Source organism: Grammomys surdaster, unplaced genomic scaffold (assembly GCF_004785775.1).
Source record: "Grammomys surdaster isolate TR1022 unplaced genomic scaffold, NIH_TR_1.0 224, whole genome shotgun sequence".
NCBI lineage: Eukaryota > Metazoa > Chordata > Mammalia > Rodentia > Muridae > Grammomys > Grammomys surdaster.
The window spans coordinates 9,234,355-9,254,848 of record NW_021604669.1 but is presented as its reverse complement, the minus strand read 5'-3'; positions in this window follow the sequence as shown (position 1 = coordinate 9,254,848).

Genomic DNA, 20,494 nt, shown 5'->3' with positions numbered 1-20,494 from the left:
GAATACAGTTTCTGATTTTAGACAGTTGCAAACATTCATTATATCAACACTACAACCAATGTAATAGTCATACATGATATTGTTCAAAATATTTCTAGTATGTGAACTCTAAAATAAAATAGCACTGAGCTTTAAGACATGGATTCCTTTGTTAAAGGCCTGATTTTGTTGTATAAGTTATTTTCATTATTTGAATCTTGAAACACACACACACACACACACACACATACACTTTTTATGGTTATTGTTGAGACAGTCTCTATAAATGAATCTGTTAATGAATGTATAACAACTGTGCTTCATTCTCTCAAATCTTTGAATTATTTGTGTGAACTTCCATAGCTTCATATATTCATTTATCACCCTGTCTGTCTGTCTGCTTGCCTGTCTCTTTCCAAAATTTTTATTTCTTTAATTGAAACTGAAGGGGAAAAGGTAAAAAGAAAAAGGAACATTAAAAATTATCTTCTGCACTGTTAGGTAGATGGCTCCCCCTGGGGTTTTGCAATGAGAGAACCTCACCACTGTTTCTAGCCTTGATCAGGCAGGGACTTTCTAGGTAGACTCTTCATTCTTCATGTTAATCCAGCCAACAGGGTGCATGGCTAAAGACTTCTATACTATACTGCTGGAGATTGTTGAGAGAGCATGTCTTTGAGACTTGTCTAGACTCAGAACATCTGTCCTCTCTTAGTTGTATTGGGTACATTTTCTCATCCCCATGACAGAATACTTGCTAGCGCAACTCGCAAGAGGCAGAGTTTATTTTGGATCACAATCCAGAGGTGTAACATGGCAGGGGAAGTGTAGCTTTAGGGACAAATGGCTTGTGATTGTGATAGCTAGAACATAGGGTGTCTGGTTCATTGTATTGACGGAAACAGAAAACTAGGCCTATCGTCACTTATAAACCTATGGCTTATACCTGCCAGCTGGAACAGAGTTCCAAAAGTTTTCAAAACCTCTCCAAGCAGCAGCACCAGGTTGTGACTAGTAATCAAGCATGTGAGCCTGTGGGGGACATTTCACATTCAAATCATCATCACACTGCTTGTGTAAGCCTTTGGGAATTTCACAGTTTCTTCAAGCCTTGGTTTCTTCATCTGTAAGATGTCAATAGAAATCTTCTGTCAGGACTCTGCCACTGATATACTAAAGCAGTTGTTTCTGTGTCATCACTGCCTCTTTATCTGACTGTTATCTCTGTGATGTCCCATGCTGCAAAAAGGCAAAGTGAATGTTATATTAAAACTGGCTGTCTCCCCAAACACCTAGCATAGACCTTGGAACATAGTATTGTTAAGCTAATTCTTTAGATAGTTTCTTGAGTCCTTGATGCTTTCATAATTACAGCTGGCCTATGATATACAATCATAACATTTAGAGAACTAACAGAATAGATAGATATATCTGTCTCCTACATGTAAGTTGTATATTGGGCACATGTCTTGTGGTTTTTGAATAGCATCTCTGTAAGTTGATTTTTTTATACTATTGACTTCCTGTAGGGGACAATGAATACAATTTCTGTTCCCAGAAGATAAGGTAAATTCCACATGAGAGAATTCTTCTTTCAGGCATCATTTGCTTGGGAGATGGTATGGCTTCTTGTTTGACCATAGTAAGTCCTCTAGAAAGAAAATACAGTTTGATATTAAATGAGCTCAGGAGAGGAATGTGGCAAACAACCCTCCCCACCATTCATTTCTGTTCTTTGGGAGCAGTTCCTAGGGACATTAATATGAGCAGCTAGTGTTTTCCTTTACATTTTCCCAGTTGCTTCTTTCATTCTGTTCTGTAATTTGTTTCAGTTTCAACATCTTCACCAGTCCTCGGCAGAAAGTCCATTTAACTCTTTTGCAGTGATGGTACGTCTTTTATCATCTTGTGTCTCCCAGTGTTTTGCTTGAGGTGGTAGATGTGCAATGAGTGTCTGTTTCTCAATCTTTGGGTATAATATTGGAACACAAGAAAGTATTAGCTTATTAAAGGATAAAGAGGGATTTATGACGGTATGATGCCTTGGGATACATTAGTTGATTCAAAAGCTTGGATCAGGGTTCTTGATTAGATATGAAATTTTGTGCTTAAAAAGTTGGGTACCATGTGAAATTTTCTTATGTTAAAATGTAATGACGCAGTTACCTTGATTAATGAAAATTCATAACATTTATTACTCATATACACAGTCATAAAATGCCATTTAAAATAATATATTTCTTTGAAAGATACTATCCAAGTATGAGGGACTTGTATAGAATATGCATACTTAGGTATGAAAAAGAAACAGAAAAACATGAGGAGAAAAATGAAATGAAGGGAAGAGAAACCCAATATGCCAAGTAATATGAATACTGATGGGTGTTTCTTTCAATGTGAGATATAAATGCATATAATTTGGTCTGCCTAGTTAAGAAAAAGATATGCAAATAGACACCTATAGAAACCTGCTGTCTTTTGTATTAAACTGGAATGCAGGATACTTAATTTCACTCAGGTTATTTTTCTGCTTCTAGAATGTCCCTTTCAGGGATCCTTAGAGCATTATAACCACTCATTCATCCACATGTCTATTTTAAATATTGTGATGGTTTGTATATGCTTGGCCCAAGGAGTGACACTATTAGAAGGTGTGGTCCTGTTGGACTATATATGTCCCTATGGTTGTGGTCTTTAAGACCCTCATCCTAGCTGCCTGGAAGCTAGTACTCTGCTAGCAGCCTTCAGATGAAGATGTAGAACTCTCAGCTCCTCTTGTACCATGCCTGCCTGAAAACTGCCATTTTTCCACCTTGATGATAATGGACTGAACCTCTGAACCTGTAAGCCAGGCCCAGTGAAATTTGTCCTTATAAGAATTGCCTTGCTCATGGTGTCTCTTTATAGCAGTAAAACCCTAACTAAGGCAAATGTATTCTGTGCTAGGTTCTCTATAGGATGGTGGAGTTGCAAAGGTTAAATTAAGAAGATAGTCCTTAAGAACTCAAATTGCACCAGCTTGTGAAAGATTTGCATGCTATTTTTTTTCTTCTGAGGAATCATTGGGAAAGTTTGCTTAATACAGACACTTTGGGGAACAAAATTGACTAAATCCATTTGAAATAAAAATAAAGCATGGGTAAAATATGGTTGAAAACTATCTCATGGATACATCTTGGATCATGGATGGCTACATCTGGTATCATGGATGACTAGCTGTCAATATTTTCTTTCACCAAGTCTCTCACCTTTCACATGATCCTGATGCCATTTTTCTAAGATCCAACTTCGGCTACAGCATCTTGGAGTGCATCATATCTCTCCATTCCTGACCAAGATATCTATAGCCTTTGCAGGTCTATCTATCTAACTTCAGCTTCTAAAATCTGAATCAGATCGACAATTCTAACAGATACAATTGGGTACTCCTTTCTGTTGAAGAATTTACTTTCAGACACAAATGTAAAATTTTGTCTGATCTTTTCATAAATTATGTGATCATGAGGAAGCCTGAATTACTTTGAAATAAGCCAGAGGGAATAGTGCCTACTTTGATGGATTGTGTGTGTGTGTGTGTGTGTGTGTGTGTGTGTGTGTGTGTGTGTATGTGTGTGTGAGTAGAAAGGGTGATATACAGTGACCCTTGTGATACATCTACTTGATCAAATTTCAAACCAGGTATAAAGTTGAAATTTTTTACCTTCTTCTCCAAACTGCCCATTTTATCCATACCTGTGTCAATGGATAGTTATACTATACTTCCAGCTGTTCAAGCCCATAGCTCATGGGCCATGTTTGTATTTTTAATTCTTTTCATATTTGGCATTTAAAACATATAGAAAACTTGTGTCCTTTCTTAAAATATGATTCCATCCCACCTCTTCTTTGAGACTCAACTTTCCCATCTTGTTCTAAGCTACAGTACCTTTCAACCTTAGTGGTTGCAGCAGTCTTATGAGACTGTGCATCCACAAATGATCCTTCAAAATATTGGGTTAGATACCCTATTGTTCAACCCCAAATTACCATTGCTCAATCTTAAGGCACACTCTTTCTCATGCAGGATAAAAGCTAAAGCTTCCTGTGTGGGATGTCCCCATTTTCTTTCTGGACCCATCCATTGGCTCTTGCCCTTGCCCTTGTTCTTTCTTATTTATCTTTCTTGGCATCCTCACTGTCTCTCACATAACTCAGATGCGCTGCCTCTGCACTGCCTCTGTAGGTTCTTTCTGCTGGGTGTTCCCCCTTCCTGTCATCCTCTTATCCATATACAGTTCATCTTCCCATCTTTTACTAGTCTCTGCTCAAATGTTACCATCTTAATAATATAGTGTGACATTGAACTTCATACTTCATTCCCTCCTTAGGAATTTGCATTCTTCTTACCTGTTTTTTTCCCTCCCTTCAATAATACTTAATCTTTTCCTAACAGAATAGATGATTTCATCTAATTTTAGTTGTAAATTTCTACCTACCATAACTGACTCCCTTCCCTATGTGTATGTGCATGCGCTCTCTCTCTCTCTCTCTCTCTCTCTCTCTCTCTCTCTCTCTCTCTCTGAAGGCAGCAGTCTTGCATATCTTTTGCCTAAGTCTCTATCTAGAAACAAAGAAGCTTCACAAATACTTGTCAGGTGAGAGCACCTGGCCACCAGTCAGGGCTCAGTCTTCATCATTTCCTCTTTCCTATCTCATCCTCAATTAAAATCTCTACACAATGTCTGTAAGAGTGGAGATGGCAATCAGCTCTCTTGTCCTCTGACCCTTGCTCTAACAAGCATCATGCAGTCTGGGAGATTATTAATGCCCTTGAGATGAAATTCTCTCCCAGGGTGATTTGTTGACTTTGGCAGGGGACTACTATTCATTAGGACCAAGGCTACATATCTTTTCCTCCTGGTGCCTCATGCCATGTTCCATCATAGCTCATGAATAGAAGCACTGTACTCCTCATTGGAAAATACAGATCCTTCCTTTTGTGTGCTCTTTTAGAGACAGAAACCACATCATTCAGGCCCTTGAGTTTCATGTGCTGTCTTTCTTGAAATATTTATTTTTTTTGCATATTAAGTAAGAAAAATGTCTGTCCTTCAAGTTAGATTCACTGTAGCTTTTGAGCCTATGTGACTTACTCATTGATTGGGACTTCATAAAGGGCAATGTGATAATAACACATTTGAGATATTACCCAAATGGTGCATGCTGTGTTACACTTTACAAAATGCCCTGCTATTTGTTGACTTATTCATGCTCCCAAAGGGATTGTTCTTGCTGTGATGGTTGAAAGTCAATGACATTTAGAATTATATAGCCCTGAATCTATATCTGAGCTTTCGGATTTATCAAGTATGTGATCTTGGATGTTCTTCATAGTCTCCATAAGATTCATTTGTATCGTGTCTAATAACAGAATGACCTTAAAAATTAATAGAGTGACCATAAAAAGTTTCACCCAGGTATAAGTAAGTTTGAACTTGAGGCATATCAAGATTCAAGCCTACATAGCTGTGTTCTTGAACAACCAGATCACTCTAGTTAATGGTGATTTTTCTACCATTTATAAAGCTAATGTTAACACTAATACCAGGAAAACAGCAACTAATGAGAATAATAGCAGTGATGAATGTGTCTATCATAAGCAATTATGATGACTGAACACACATATTAAAACATATACTGTTAAATGTTCTGTAAATGTCAGTTGTTTAATCAAAACCTGGAGAGAAAAATTAGGTAGATCAATAGTCCCAAGGTTCAAAGACAATGGGCTCCAGAGTACCAACTGGTATATGGCAGGAATGTATTTGAAGTGCTTGCTATTTTCTTTTCTTTTCTTCTGTTAACCATTCCTTGCTCAGAAAAATTCTATGGAGACAGGGCCCGTACTTATGGACTTTCTGAGACATCAATCAGTGCCTGGAGTTTCTGATGTGATAACACAATAAAAGAGTTTTTTTTTATTTTAAATTTTAAAAATAGTCTATTTATTGCACATCTTTAAGCAAGACAGTGAAAATAAAGTATTTAATCCCAAGAGACCTTAGAAAGGCATAGAACATGGTAGCAGACATGGCTTGAAATTGAAAATGGACTCCCAAACAGGGTTATTAATTTAACAGGCTGGCAAGCCAAGGATGGGTAAGATTCTGCACAGAGTCTTACCAACCTAAGACAGAAGTACATTACTTTTGATAATGCATATTCCATGATGGATACAGAAGGCACTCTTTTCAGAATTACCTAAGACAAGCTCAGTCTTGTTTATGAAATAAAAAAGGGGGATATGTGGAGAGCTTTGGGGGCTGCTTGGATGGAATCTAACATTGGCCAATGACAAGGAAATGGGCTACAGGTAGGAATCTGACATTAGCCTAGAACAAAGAAGTAATTTCAGGCAGGAATCTAAATCCTAGGCTAGAACAAACAAATAATTTCAGGCAGGAATATATATCTTATGCTCGAACAAAGAAGTAGGCTTCAGGCATGAAAATGACTTTGGCCTAGGACAGGGAAGTAGACTCAGATATTTTGGTCATCCTTATAAGCCCTTAGAAATAGTGATCATGGGACTCTGTTTACTGCCTTGCTTGTTCTTTGACTATCAGTGTTTATTGTCTTGCTTGTTCCTTGACTATTTGCATCTATTGTATTGCTAGTTCCTCAGCCTAGAACTAACCTTAATACTTGCAAGAAATTAAAATGGTATAAAAGGAATGAGGTTTTAAAAAACTCAGAGTAGGCATCTGTGTTCCAGGATCCTGTGTCTTATATATTTATTTCCTTCTCCATTGGATCATTCTATTTGACCTTATTAGTATTTCAAACAAACAAATAATCAAATAGCCTCAAAGATTTTTCAAGCTTGTTTTATGGGGCTTCAATGGTAACACAGAGTGCAGAAGAGAAGGATCCCACGCACTCATTTCCTTTCCTTACTTTAATTCACCAAGCAGGATATCTGAGGCACAGTTCTAGCCAGACTTGTGTAATAGTCTGTTATCTAGAAGCATTAGCAGTCATGGTGGCTTCCTGGGATAGCATGTAGAGCTACTTTGTAGGGGATATAATGATGCTGAGGAGAAGCTGGTTACAGCGAAGATGCAGTGTGGACTGGGCTCCACAGTGGAAGGTGCTAACTTTCCATGTGGTCTTTAGGGAACATTCTAGGTACTGGGATTCAGAAAATCTGCTGCTCTTTTAGAATTTTGTTGCTTCTGGAAGAGGGAAAACAGATGAGGCAGCACATGATACATAGATAAACAGGACCATTTCAAATGAGTCTTAAGTGCTACAGCCAAAACAAATGGAAAGAAAGAGGAATATGCACAGGTGGGTGTTGGGACAAGAATGGGTGACCAGAGAAGCCTTCTGACTTGAAGGGCATGTTAAAGAAGGAACTGTACTGGACAACTCAGGGACATCATCTCCCACTGTAGCAGCTGCCCCAACCTGGGGAAGAACCTAACAGTTTCAACAAAGAGAAGGGTTTCCAATATAGCTGGAACTTGTGCAGTTGGTTAAGAGTAGAATTATTTTTTCTGTGTTTAGTAATAGACAACTATGAATTTTAGGAACAGGTATGGTAGGATGTGATCTATGCCCTACTAACCTACTTTTAACTTGTTGAAGACATATGGCAAGTAGAGAAGGGCAGAGACAGTAAGACAAGGCAGATAGGTTGATGAAATAATCCCTGGTAAAGGCAGACTTGTGGCAGTAATGATACTACAGTCTCAAGTAAGTGGCTATCACATAGGTAGTCAGTAAATGCTGGTTGGTTACTGGCGACTTCTTGCTTGATATCCCTTTAGTGCCATGTTCCACATTGGTCCATGTTGTTTTTTTTCTTATGCTAAAAAGGGTAGGTATTAGCTGACCAAAGAGATCAGATTTATCAAGAGGGAAGCCAACGCTGGGTCAGGAAAACTCTAAGAACCACAGTGGACCATCCATTTGTAACATGCATGGGTATAGAGTAGGAAGAAGATCTCTAAAGAGCACAGGAGCTAAACTGTCTTAAGTAGCTCTGGGGACTTCTCTATTTCAGGATATCCTCATCTCTGTTGGAATTGTGTGGAATTGCCTGTAAACAAACATCTTCTTAGGGTATTTCCCAGATATCAAATCATTTGAATCTGCACTGAATCTTGTAGTGGGTTAATTCTCTACCCTAAGATCTTGGTTGTTCCAAGACCATGTAGCAGCAGATCCTCACACAACCCGACCTCCCTTCCCTCAGTTATCTATGATTGGTTAATAAAGATACCTACAGCCTATAGCTGGGCAGAAGAGAGGTGGGTGGGGCTTCAGTTCCAGAAGTTGAGTATCCAGCTCTGGGGCAGAGACCATGATGGAGAGAGAGGAGCAAGTAGAAAGAAGGTACCACCAGGTAGGTAGATTGTGAGCACATGACCATGAAAGCCAGCCAGTTGGAGTAGGAACAGTCTACATGAAACATGGCAAGTGATATCTCAGGGTTAATGATAGAAAAGTAGACCAAATAGCATAGAGGGCTGATATCTGCCCTGCATAGCTCTAGTGCTTTAAGGCTTATTATAAATATAAAGGCTTTGTGTATTTTATTTGGGAACTATATGATCAAGGGTAGAGTAAGAAACCCCCAAATAATATTTGGCACAGCAGAATCTTGCATTTTTTTTGAAATTTTTAACAGAAGGCTCTGTTTTTAAGTACTTCTTTTATCTAGGTCAAATTCACATGGGCAAAAAATTACCTTTAGTGTAGTTTTTCCCTCGATTTAGTTGCAATTAGTTGAGTCTCAGGTCCTTCTTAGAAACTAGATTGCCTTCCCCCACCATCTCTTTTCTTATCCATCAGTGATAATCATGCACTTTAACTCTTGAATTCTTTTTCATGTTCATTTCCCTTCATGTACCTGTAGGGATATGTTTGAATAAAAACATACTTTAATGGGAGTCGTATCAGTTACAGGCTATTGCCTCTTTCTTCCCTTCAAGAAGATTTTAGCAACAAAGGGCCAACCAGCTACCAGATTACATTCTTTGAATAATTATTGGAGGGGTTCTAAATTCTTAATTATTTAAATACTTCTAATATGATATGGGAACATATTCTCTCAGTCTCAATTTTCTGTACTTCCTCCATACATTTGTATGACTTTGTCCAAGGAGATACAGTGTGTCAAGTAGGACTTGAGAGCAGCTTGCTTAACATTTTGTAATTACATTTACTGAAAACTGAGAAACAGTGAAAGGTTTGGAAAGAACAACAAATACAGAGACTTAAACTATAATTTTTAGTGACTGAACAAACTGTAGAGCTTCTGACGTGTGATATTTAACCTTCCATATTTCATTTTTCTTATTTGGAATAATTTAAATTTTATCCTTAAACTTAATATAATCCCTATTGTTTAAACCTCTAAATTTTATCATCTGACTTTCTAGAGAGATTATAGCAAAAAGGTCTAGACTCCTGTGTTCCAGAAAAACAACTCATACCTATGAAATACTGTCTTTCACAGCATTTAAAGGAACAGAGAAAAGAAGAACACATAAACTAGGCCATGCCATTTTCTTTTCCCTGAGGGCTTCTAACACATGAACATGTCAATGGAATTAGCCATATTTAGTCATGCCATCAGGGTACATCTTTTAGAGCATTTATTATTGTGTAATATATTTTATAATATTAATATCTCACAGAAGTCCTGGAATTAATATAGTATTATCATTGGCTCATTGTAAAGGAAGATCTTTGGTCCACCAAACTTGTGAACTTTCCCTAATGTTAAGATAAGACTCAAACCTACAACTGTAGATCTGAACATTGTTCCTGGACAATGTGCTGCCTGCTCCACAGTGATGGGACTCCATTGTACTTATTTAAATTGTCTTCTGTCCATTGTATGGTTATATAGTCTTTGCTTGCCTTCCATGTAATATATTCCTTAGTTCTTTAGAACAGATACTTCTGTTGTACCCTTCATAATCTTTGAGTACAAAGATAAAAATGCTGAGTGCAGGAGTAAATGACTATTTTTCATTGGAAATCCTTCCTATTCACACCTCTGTCAATATGCCATTGAATAACAAATAGTGCAAGAGTTATTTTGTGCATGTCCAAGACCAAACTCAGTGTGAGACATACAATAAATGGTCAACAAACTTTCTTGGAATATGGACATGTGACCCCAGTGTTGTTCTATCATTAGTATCATTTTAATATCTCCTAAATGGTCTCTGCAGTCATTTAAAAAATTTAAACCCAAGACCCATGCCGGGGAACTCTAAATATATGAGATAATATCCTAGAGGAAAACTTTCACCTGTTGCTGTATTGTCTTTGACCTGCTTGATGCCTGCCTGCTCTTGTAGTAATTAAGAGTAAAAGATGTCTCATCTATCATTTTATTGCATATTACTTGGCATATATTTCTGGGCAAGAGTAAAAGAGGCTCTAAATCTCTCATAAGGCAGAACAAAATCTCATATTGCATTGTGGGCATACCAGAAGTCATAATAGTAGATGGAAATCAATATAAGAAAGACTGACCAATTACCCTCTCTAGTAATTCATGAGTACTTCATAATTGGAAGGGATTCCTGCCAAGCCTGTTCATCTCTTCTGTGTGTGGCCAGGGGTAACTCAGATGGCAGTTCCTACTTAGCCCTCTGCTGATGTCTGGGCAATGGCATATGTAGAAGACTGCTTTACAGCAAAGTCAGGTTAGACGGAGACACCTGGGTTGAGATTCAAGGATTTTTGTTTGTTTCCTTTTGTAAGTGTGGTGTCTGCTTTTAGAAGCTTTGCTGCTTTTCAGTGCAGAAGTGGAGTGAAGCATATCATGAGAGGTAAGAGTGGTAAGCCTGTGACATTGTGAGAAGATTTCTGTGGAAGTAAACTTGTTGGTCCCTGAATTTATGTTTCCAACTCAAGGATGCCAAAAGATTAAATAAAAAACATCAAGAACAAATAATCTCACAGCAGTTGTTAATGACACTACCTTTGGAATGTTATGTACTTTTGTTTGGTAGAGAAGAGTTCAGAGGCCATAGCCTTTACAATTGTTGACTTTTAGAAATATAAAAAACTCTTTAAGTGAGAATTGCAGAACGCCCAAGTTAGGGAACTGTTGGCATTCACAAACACTTCTGCTTTTCATTTAGTTTTTCCTGGAGAAGGGAGAAGAGGACCATCTTTTCTTCAGGCAATAATTTAGCCACCAGTGTTTACTGTAAAGTGAGATCTCCCCAAAAGAATAAAACACATCTCAGATTTCAAATATTTAGCAAGGAATGAATTCAAAATATCTCATTAATAGTAATTAAGTCATTGTTAAATGTTAATCGTTTCGGGTAACTTGAGTTTGAATTAAAATAATTAAAGGTAATTTCACCCACTTATTTTTTATAGTATTTTGAGTCAGAATATCATTTAGCCCCTGCTGGCCTCAAATTCTTATGTGACCTGGATTGGACTTAAGCTTGAATTCTTTCTGTTTTGATGTATTTACTAGTCAGTGCTGGGATTATAGGCTTACACTATACCTGCTTTGGTTCTTCCTCTGTTTATAATTCAGTTACTGTAATATCTTAAGTTAATGTTGCTTGCCTTGTACTTTAGACAGTGGTGCTCAGAAGATAAAGAAAAGAATAGTCATTTGCAGTGATGAAGTCAGTCAAAGTAGAGGGTTGGCCGTTAGGGATTCTGATTTGAACTCCCTTTCTTCTCTGCCTTTACCCTGGCTTCCCCACTTGCTGGTGTCATGTGTAGTTCTCATCACCGGTCCATATGCAGCCTCTCCTGATTCTATAATCATGTGTCATTACTCACAGTTTGTCTCTCTCATTACCCTCAATGTTGTTAACATGTTACTGTTTTACAGTAGCTTGTTTTATAATGTGTGGTAACACTATCCCTAGAACACAGAGTCTTCCTATAGTTCAGGGATGTCTGGAGCATTTATCCTAAACAATGGGGTTCTTCCCAACATACATTTAAAAATATTTCTTCAGTAATGATTCACTGAACTAAAAGCTGAAAAATCATATTATTATTTATTAATTACTTTTGATCCAAATATGAATTTGAAAGAAAGCTGTGTTTTATTTGAAGCGATAGTTAATGTCATAGACTTTAAAGATCGCCACTAGACTTTTAATTAATTTAGCATTATGAAAGGGATGAAGTTCATCAGGCATCTGAAATTAAACAGGGCTAGGGATTTATGACACGAAATGCTCAAAACATGGAAAAATCAAAACCATGACACTTTGAAAGGTCTTATAGCTAACTATTAAAACCTCCTTAAATATCTAATATTATTTCATCCTTGTAAAACACAAGTTTTTCACATCCCATAAATTTTCTCTTCTCTAAGTATGCAGTCCATTGTTTGCAGTGTATTCACAGGTATGAGCAGGCATCACCACGATTCATTTATTGTATTCCATCACCACAAAAGAAATGCCGGCCTCTTAGCTTTCACCTCCCTACCTTCATGTCACGTAAGCCACGAGCAGCACTCTGTCTCTATAGATTCCTTCATTCTGCACGTTCATATACATGAAGTCCTACAACAAGTGAGATCTCATAATTTTCATATCACAGAAGGCAGATTCAGGTCACCCACACCTACGTGACGGGCATGACATGCAAGTGGCATCTATTACAGCAGCAATCTTCTTTGCATTAGCTGCCTTTAACGGTTCTGTTATGCCGTCTAGTTTCCAGGAACTGTCATTTAATTTTCAATGCTAGGCTAAAATTTCCTGAACAGAGATAAAGATGGCACTGGTAATAAGTCCTCTTTTTCCCCACTCATAGCAGGAGTCTGTGGGTAGATGTGAAACCAATGCAATTTTCTCCAACCCTATAAGTTCTGCATGAAAACTTGAATTTACTGAATCTCATTTGCTTCAGCACTAGGAGTCAGACATTCTAATGATCTGCTTTTACTGTAACTTAGTCTATTCTCTGAATTTGTGTGACTGTCTTCCTGAATTCTCAAATCTGTTATCATTTCCTAAGACATCTTGTTCATTAATATCTAGGAAATGAGAATCATTAACATGATTTCCATCAAGGCAAAAATAGGTCTGAATTGTTGAAAAGTGGCCTTCACCTCTTGCAGAGTAGTATTTTAGAGAAATGTTAGATTGCTTGGAAGACAACACCAAAAGGAGGCCGTAGCAGCAGGATATGGGACATGGATATTTTTAAGAGCAGGAACAGAAAGAAGCCTTGAGGAATGGACACATGCAGGAGACAAAGCACCGATAGTAACTCCTGAATATTGATAGATGGAGGTCTTTCGTCATTGAAATAGGATCAGAAGGCACACATATTGGGTAGAGGTGATGTATTTGTTCAGCCTGAGTTACACTGGCCTGAGCAACATTTACGAGGTGTTGAGCTTACAGTTAGGTGGACATGTTGTAACTCGGTGGGTGGAGTTTAGTCTGAGAAACAAATGCCAATGATTCAGTGTATTAATGGTAACATCACAGCAGAACAAATAGATTGTAGATTTGGAAAGTATGGTAACACTCCTAGACTTCTCTGCCAGTAAGATGTAGGTGGGTTTTCTTAGGGAAGTATAAATGAAGGATCAACTATATGTCAGACTTTAGTGGACTGAGGAATTCCAGTGATATAGGGAAGTCATGACAATACATAAAAATGAGCTGGCTACCAAGATGGTAGCTTGATGGAAAGTGGAAGAAATAAAATGATTTTTAAATTGGGAGAAATGCCTGTAATGCCTCTTATGAAGTTTGCCACACAATCTGTGTGACCTTTACTTGGCATGTGACCTTGCACTCCTTAATAGCAATTCTACTGTGTTCATTCTAGAAGCTCAAATCCCCTAACACATCACAGGAAGACAGTCTTATTGTTAAAGACTGTTACTGAGATAAGGAAGAAGGCACACCAGCTACAAGTATTATTATGGCAATGTATTTAAAGGGAGTGTTGGTCAAATTATCAAAGGGATTACTCAGTGAGTGTCTGCAGTGATACCATCCTGAGAGTACTCATAAAAAATGCAAAATAACCTGTAATTGTATTTCTACAAATTGAAAGCATTATTTGTTTCATGAAATATTCAGCATTGTTTATTAAAATGAGAATGTATAATATAATTGAAATAAATTAATTATAAAATTTAGTAAAAGTATTGAAATATATATATATATATTCATTTTTAAATAATTAAATGGTGTGTGTATGTGTGTGCATTTGTATGTGTGGTGCTAGAATTTAAACCCAGATTTTCCTGTGTGCTGAGTGAAGATTCTACTATTGTCATCCTTAACAATTAATTTTCTAAAAGTATGTAACAATCATAAAAACAAAATATTCACATTTGTCTTTTTCAGTATTCACCAGGTGAATAATTAGAATAACATTCAACATGTTTTACATTCAAGCTTAAAATATGCATTTTTTTAAACCAGTGAAATGCATGTTTTAATATTACTGGTTATTAATTGACCTGTACATTGACTACAGATACTGAGATAATTCTGAGTGCTTCTAAATTAGAATACAAAGAAAGCCAAGAGAAATGAATATTAAATTCATGAAAAGTTGGAGGTTTAATGGGCCTTAGGTCATTGCATTTATTAGAGGGGAAAAATAACAAGGTCATTCTTTCATCTCTTCTCTTCCTTAAGCATTTGGCCTTTCAGGACCTTCATGTAAAACCGTGTTTACTTTTAAAGTCAGACGTGGCTTCCTGCACAAACCTCCACAGCTTTGAACTTGGCTGTCTTTCATTTCAAGAATACACGTGAAGAGATGTCAATAAACTCTCTTGTGGGGCTTAACATGAATAGATCCCATCTGAGGCTTTTGAAATTTATCTGCTCAATGGGTCCTCACAGCAAAGCTATAAACTATTGATCCTGATTCCACAAGTGAGGAAATTAAAGCTCAGTAAGATTAACACTACATAGTCAATAAGTAGCAGAAGTGATTTGGGATCTTCTGTTTTTACTCTTTGCGACTTCAAAATCCCATCTCCCATCACATGAGCAATGGAGATGCCTTTAAGTAATGTGGATAACTCAGTTAACTCCTTGCAAACTACTGGTGCAATCGATATATCTTCTGCAATTTTGCAATATTGTCTTTGCCTATAAAAAAAAAGTATTTGCAGACCATCCATTGCAAAAATTGTTTATTGATCTTTTTCTCACTTCCAAGTCATGTTTATTGTGAAACTTGCTTGAAATAATTTTGGTAATATGAAAAAGAATATAAAATGAAAAGAATATAAAATGGCCTAAACCTTAGACTTCCAATAAGCTCTGCTCACCTCTCCAAGTGCATCTATCTCCCTCGGCTTCTGTTTTTCCTACTCAAGACAACACATACATTTGTGATTATTTAACCTACATTCTTCAATAGCTTGCTCAAATCGTGTAACACTATTCGTGACAATTTCTCATGCCATTGTTTTTCCAAGCATTGAATTTAATCCCCATTCAGTATTTCCTTTAATTCACATCCCACAGTTGACTTCATTGCTCTCATAGTCCTGAGGACTTCTTTTCCTACATGTACTTACTAATATCATTCATTTCTCTGCTATGTTTTCAAATACTTGATTATTCCTTTATAAATGAGATATTTTGGGGGAAAGAATGAGTATTTTTAAACTTTACTCATCAAGACACATTTGGAGTTTCATGTCTATGTCTATTTTACCTCTGCAAATGAGGTATATAATTTTTTATATTCGTCTGCATTTTATGTGCATGAGCATGCTACACTATATTGTTATTGTTGTCTTTAAAAGCAAACCATAAATAGTTTCTATCAAGCACAAGTTATTCTTTGTTAGTTAAAACCTTTTTAACACTGGCATTTGTGGAGCCCTGGAAACAATAACTGATTTTTTTTTCTGCTTTGCCCTGATCTTTGTGAGTCTTGGGAAAAATGCCATCTCACTTTCTTGTTTCTGGCAGATGAAACTTCTTGTTAGGGCATGTTTCATTCCTTTACCCTGAGAAGGTTTGATCTTCACCAGTCAAGATATGACAGCATGCTCTTTAGCTAAAACCTTTATTGCCTCAGCATGAGTTTACTGGAATCTGGACCTCTAGATATTGTGATAAATGTTTGATCAATCTAAAAGAAGAGGATACTAATCCCTAAATATCTGGACTATACCAATGAATTCTCAGAAGTTAGTATAGTGTACTTATTTTCAAAAAATAGGTTTTTTTTGTACCTAGCACTTTAATGTTATTTTTTGAATTTCTTTTATTAGATCCAATTCAATGTTGCCTGAGTTACTTGTCTGTGCTATTGAATGCTTCCATGAAGCCCCTGCTGGTAATACATGGGGTAGAAGGAAAGAACAGAGTGCTTTGGTTCTGTGAGTTAGAATGAAACTTTGCAGAAGTGTCAGTAACACCCCTGCTCTCTCTTCTACCTGCGCTTGTGACCCCTGCCCTCCTACTGGGTTGTCTTAATATGAGAGGCAAGGAGCATAATCTTAGTGCAACTTGATATGCCATGTTTGCTTGATATTCCTGGGAAGCTTTTCTGAAAGGAAATGGAGGAGAAGTTGATGGGGAGGGAAATGGTGGGCCTACTATGATTGTCATTTTGCATCTAAAGAAAGTTGTCGTCTCAGGGTTTTATTTGCTGTGAAAAGACACATGACAAAAACCCAAGTTGGGGAAGAAAGGTTCATTTGGTTTATACTTTCAGATCACAGTCCATTATTGGAGGAAGTCAGAGCAGGAACTCAAGCAGGGTTGGAACCTTGAGGCAGGAGCTGATGCAGAGGACATGGAGGAGTATTGATTATTGGCTTGCTTCATATAGCTTGTTCAATCTGCCTTCTTAAAGAATCCAGGACCACCAGCCCAGGGATAGCACCGCCCACTATGGGCTAGATACCCCCCCCCCCCTCCACTGATCAGTAATTGAGAAAAGGCCTTAGAGCTGCATCTCATAGAGTCATTTCCTCTAGTGAGCCTCCGTCCTCTCTAATAGTTGTAGCTTGTGAGGAAAATTTAAAAAGGCCGCCACAGCGGAGCGGTCGCCACCGCTGTGGCGGGTCCCACATTCGGGGGAAGGGAACTCTATAGTTCCAGCGGCCTGGGGGCCTTGGCGGTGACAGGACCCAGAAACACGAGGAAGTCCTTGGTTCCAAAAAGGTTTATTGTCATGGCGGATGATAGATGGATCTAGGTGTACCCCCCAAAACTGAGGGCAATCCTGAGCTATATAGAGAGGGAGAAAGGGGGAGGATTGGGGGAGGATCTGGGGGAGGCATGTTTAATTTGCTCTGCCCTCTGGCCTTCATTAGTATGTAAATCCCTAGGGCCTGAGGCCTATGTAATTCTATGGAGACCTTGACTATTTTTTCTGGATCCTGGGTTCTGGGGGGCACCGAACTCCTGCCGGTTCTCATGCAGAATCCTATCCAGGATCTGTAGAGTCTCGGGGTTCTAAGCACCTGCTCCACCACGACCCAGGATACCCTTACGCAGTCCCACAGTAGCTTATGTCAAGTTGACACACAAAACCAGCCAGTACAGTGAAATTCAAGAAGACTGTCTTGTCTAAGGGTATATAGCACATAAGAGCCCAGTGCAAACCCCAGGAGCTGCAATCCAGAGCTTGTTCCTTGTAACATTTGATCTTTGTGTGGGTTTTGAAAGCATCTGTATTTTTGATATATCCAGAAAGATCCATGTTCAACTCCAGCTCCTGCTCTGCCTCCCTGGTCTGCTTTCCATATTGCACTGTGTTTTAGGGTATGCCTATTAGGGAAGTGTGTAGGGATGGAGGATGGGAGTAGATGTCATCACTTTCTCACTATCTTTCAGGAGAGAAGGCTTGATCTGTCTGTCTGGATCCTTTTTATTCTATATCATCGCACAGAAGACAATTAGAGTCTTACAGAATTATTCAGTTGTGAAATTCTACAATAACACAGACATTTAATTCTCCCCTTTCTCTCTCTTCATAAGAAACAGACACTCAGAGATTCCAAGGCTCGATTACATCTCATCTTCTCTTGCTTTAGTATACTTAAGTCCCCTCATCATTTTAAATAACGAGAGTCACATTTATGACATTTATGTCAACCTTTAATAAATTACCCGCAGTCCTGTCATGGAACTCAATGCAATTTTGTGAGAGCCTCTGGGATGTCATCACTAATCCTTTTTACAGAAGAAGGAGTGGTGGCTCTAAGGAAAGCAGGGACATGACCAGAGTTACAGTAACTTGAGTGAGGTAATTTGTGGAAAAAGTCTTCCAAATATAGGTTTCTCCCATTTATTTTTCCCCCTTTAAAACGTTTTTTTAATTGGTTATTTTATTTATTTACATTTTTCAAATGTTATCTCCCTTCCCGATCTCCCCTTCACAAACCCTCATCCCATCCCTCCTCCCCCTACTCTATCAGGGTACTCCTTGATCCCTACTCTCCCCTTACCACCCTAGCATTCCCCTATGCTGGGTTATTGAGCCTTCACAGGACCAAGGGCCTCCCTTCTCACTGATGCCAGACAATGCCATCCTCTGGCACACATCCAGCGGGAGCTATGAGTCCCTCCATGTGTATTCTTAGGTTGGTGGTTCAGTCCCTGTGAGATCTGGGGGAGGGGTCTGGGTTTCTCTCATTTCTTAAGTATTTTCTTTACTATACTTCCTTAAAATTTGTAATTTCAGCTTCTCTTAGGCCATGACTGTTGTTAATAACTGGTGAGGGGACAAGTTGTGTCATATGACATTGGTCATTTGTGCCCTCTTTTCAACAGAGACATTTCAGAATGCTTTCTACAATGTTGACTCAATATATTTTGCTTACAAACTTGAATTAATAACTGAATAATCCAGTGAATAAAGAAGGAATTTTTTCATTTCCTTATGTCTCTTCACTCTACATTAAAAAAAGACATTGAATAATTAGCTTAGCTTTATCTTTATTATTGACATTTTCCTAAGGACCAGTCTAAATTGATCCAGGAAACTACTAGCTATTTAAGGGTGAAACTCTTCTCTGCTTTGGCTTCATGTTTACATGCAGAAGGTGCTCATTACAGCAACATCTTAAAAGTCCATCTCCTTCTTTAGTGAGGAAAAAGCTATTTAATTGATTGCTGAATTACTCTCTCTATTCTAACTTTTCTACTGGAGATATTCTTGCTTATAAAAAGGCAGCATCCAATGTATTCTCTACTGTGCAGAATTTAGTTGAGAATTTGAAATGCTCAAGGAGGGTAAGGGTGACAGGATTAAGTTAATCATAGATCAGAAAGTCTATCAGCTGTACATAAAAACTGTGTCAATAAGAACCTTGTATCAGTAATGAATCTGACATATGACCGTCATCTCTTCAGTCTTAGGTCCACTTCTTGTTCCCTGATTATAAAAGAGCAAGATATCACTGACTGTAAAAATCTTATTGTTTGGGGGTGAAAGTAGTATTCTGGCACAAAATAAAAGGTGGTGAGATGGAGGGCATGTTAGGTAGGAGCATGCCATTGAGCCAACAGCTCGAAATTACAGTGTCTATGATGTATCTGTACTAGTTTGCACTGTTTAGTGCTCTACTGTGGGGCTGGATTCTGTTTTGCAGCTATGTGGTTGGTCCCTATCAAAGCTTTGTCTACCCATGAGTGAATGCCAATATACAAGCAATGTGGGATTTTAATATGTAAGGACCATAGAACAGAATAGACTTTTAATCTTTTATTTTTGGGTGAAGAAAATTGACCTTAAACTAAACAAGAGTGAGTTCCTCTAGAATTTCAGATACTGCTGAGACAGGAATTCATATTGAATTAAAATGCTGGTCTTGTTGGGTAACACAAAATTCCAGCATTTCTCAAGGACCTTACACAGAATCTGGTTTGCAAATAGACTTTCACTCATGAAAAGATCACAGTCATGGTCCCCTTTGCTGCAGAATCTTAATGGGAAAACTCATGTTTTAAACTGTTATGACTTGCTCCAGGTAGATAGCACTAAAGTTATCATTCTGAATTCTCTTTGCTACATTAAAGATAAAGAAGGATCTGAAATCCCTTATCTCACAACAATGGATATATCTCTAATCTCTCAAGAGTTTTCTTCCACTTTATTTTAATCAATGTCCAATTTGTTCATTGTTTTAAAACATACTGCATTTTATTGGGGTAGATGTAAAAGAACACACACAGGCATCTGCTGAAATATATTAGTTTTCTGTGTACATCAAATACATTTTTATATATTTGAAACTTCTTGAAACAAGGTTTAATCCAATTTATTTGTTTCTCTTAAGTACAAAGAACATCAGTTTTATGTATTTATATAGACTAAGCAGCATGCACTTCACCAAGGCATATAGCACATTCCTTTCCTGCCTTCTCTTGTCTCCCTTCTTCCTGTTGTCCTCCTTGCTTTTCACTGGTCCATTTCCCACATTCACATCTTCTTGTTTTGTGACCCTCTAATTTTAACCAGGACCCTTCATGTGGCCAAAGGGTTGGAACTATTTATTCTAGTCCAGTAG